Source organism: Oryctolagus cuniculus, chromosome 3 (assembly GCF_051225735.1).
Source record: "Oryctolagus cuniculus isolate XC-2025 breed Fujian yellow rabbit chromosome 3, ASM5122573v1, whole genome shotgun sequence".
NCBI lineage: Eukaryota > Metazoa > Chordata > Mammalia > Lagomorpha > Leporidae > Oryctolagus > Oryctolagus cuniculus.
The window spans coordinates 107,639,846-107,641,546 of NC_142869.1; the positions used below are offsets into that span (position 1 = coordinate 107,639,846).

The following is a 1,701-nucleotide window of genomic DNA, read 5'->3' on the forward strand; positions in this document are numbered from 1 at the left end:
TACACACTCTTACACACAGAACATGCAGAACACATGTAATTTGTTCTGAGATACAAATGAATAAAAACAAATCTAAGAGGAACAAATTTTAAAACACATAGTGCTCTGTGCGTGACTGCATGTTCTTTAAATATTGGAAGAATAAAGTGGTAAGAAAATAAGAAAACTGCTCCTGCGTTCTCTGGTCTCCATTTTGCTGGTCAGTCTCTATTCTGCCATGTAAGGACAGAGGTGATCCTCTCTGGCACACACTGCCCAGTGATGGGCTGTTCCTGGGGCAGGTAGAGGTAGATGCTGTGTAACTTGAAGATAGTAGCTTTGTTTTTTTTTTTGGAGTCTTCAAGTGCTATCAACGAAGACAAACGCTGACTTGTTAGGATCGTTGACAATTCCAGTCTTGCCCTTGTGGCTCAGTTTATGCACAAAGTATTTTTTCATAGCCACCATGATGAACTCAAAATTGGCTTGAACAGGCCTAAAAGGCTTATCAGATTCCTTCCAACTAGGAGACAGGAGACAATTTTCTCCATATCATTCTGAAGCCAAAGAATAAAACCCATCTCCTGAATACAGCCAATTACATCCCTTCTGATAGACTGGTATCGAGGAGCATGGAGCTGTACCAAAACCTTCTCTAAAAGCCCAATGGAACTTTCCAAGAACAGCTGGAACCTCACACACCCTTCAGGGTATTTTCTTTATATTTATTTGCCATGACTGATATAACTGCTTCGAAAAGCACTGCTTTTGTTCTTCTTGAATACAAAGCCAATATACACCTTGAAGTTAACTGGTCCTGTAGAGATTTTTTAAAATTAGATTTATTTATTTGAAAAGCAGAGTAACAGAGAGACAGACAGATGTCTTCCATCTGATGGTTCACTTCTCAAATGGCCCCAATGGTTGGGGCTGGGTCAGGCTGGTCTCCCACACAGGTGCTGGGGTCCAAGGAGTTGGACCATCCTCTTCTGCTTTCCAAGGCCATTAGCAAGGAGCTAGATGGGAAGTGAAGCAGACAGGACTCAAACAAGAATCAGTATGGGATGCAGGAGATGTAGGCGATTTAACCCGCTATGCCACAGCACCAGACCGATTCTTCTTTCTTTCTAAGCTGAGCATGTAGTCTGTTCAGGGCTTATTTTGTCCAGGACTTTGAGTCTCCCATTTTTAAATGCATCTGGTGGGGCCAGCACTGTGGCTTAGTAGGCTAAGCCTCCACCTGTGGCACCAGCATCCCTTATGGGTGCCAGTTCCTATCCCAGTTGCTCCTCTTTCGATCGAGTTCACTGCTTATGGCCTGGGAAAGCAATCGAAGAAGATGGCCAAAGTGCTTGGGCTCCTGCACCCACGTGGGAGACCCGGAAGAAGCTTCTGGCTCCTGGCTTCAGGCTGGCCCAGCTCCGGCCATTGCAGCCATTTGGGGAGCAAACCAACACATGGAAGACCTTTCTCTGTCTCTCCATCCTCTCTCTATAACTTTGCCTCTAAAATAAATAAATTTAAAAAAAAAGCCTTTGGAAATTGTTACTAAACTGTGGGCACTTTTTTTTAACACTCGAGAACAAACACGTCATTTTTTCCTGCTAATGTAACAGCTAAAATCACAACTGTAACCCCACAACGGCATCCTCTGGCAATATTAGGAGACTGCCTTCTACAGGGTCAAGAAACAAGCTGCTGTCCAATCACGTTCATAATGAT

The 1,701-nt window shown here is 43.7% G+C and overlaps 1 pseudogene; it reads right to left on the minus strand.

Moving 5' to 3' along the window:
• Nucleotides 1–207: 207 nt before the first annotated feature.
• LOC103348825 (uncharacterized protein C6orf62 homolog pseudogene) lies at nucleotides 208–1,165 on the minus strand (annotated as a pseudogene).
• Nucleotides 1,166–1,701: the final 536 nt, after the last annotated feature.